Source organism: Penaeus monodon, chromosome 23 (assembly GCF_015228065.2).
Source record: "Penaeus monodon isolate SGIC_2016 chromosome 23, NSTDA_Pmon_1, whole genome shotgun sequence".
Taxonomy (NCBI): domain Eukaryota; kingdom Metazoa; phylum Arthropoda; class Malacostraca; order Decapoda; family Penaeidae; genus Penaeus; species Penaeus monodon.
Genome location: NC_051408.1, coordinates 2,110,551 through 2,111,032, shown reverse-complemented (window position 1 = coordinate 2,111,032; position 482 = coordinate 2,110,551). Strand labels below are relative to the sequence as shown.

Here is a 482-nt window from a genome sequence, read left to right as displayed (position 1 = left end):
CATGCAGGTAAGTATTAGCATTTGCATGTTCGACGATTCCACACACCATGAAAGATTTCAAGACCTGGCAATTCTAAGAAGGCAAGTAGCTGAGGATGTAGCCATGCATTATTCTGAAATTTATGCATTATGAAGCAAGTGAAGCCACCATTGTCAAAATAAAGTATCGGGAATGATTACAGAACATTCATTTCATCTAGCACAATATAGTAGATCTGTCCAGAAAAGAGAAAATTGTAAATTTCAATTGTCACATACTGCATATAACTCACCCTGTCATTTTCCATTATGACTAATTGCCCCACATTTCCTACAAATTCAAGTTTGCATGGCTCAAATATGTTTTAGATTAAATCTGTCTAGTAGTTCAAGCTAAAGAAGTTCAAGTATAGTGATCCTCAGTAGATTATAGATTTTTAGGCAGTCTAGAGCAAAAGATTACATTACTTCTGTAGCACTGTATATCGAAGTTGCAAGAAGAC

General features: G+C 35.3%; 1 protein-coding gene across 1 annotated transcript in view; it reads left to right on the top strand.

Moving 5' to 3' along the window:
- The window catches only part of LOC119587668 (uncharacterized protein DDB_G0271670-like), a 50,430-nt gene that overhangs the window by 19,487 nt on the left and 30,461 nt on the right, over positions 1 to 482 (top strand). The window lies entirely within an intron of this gene.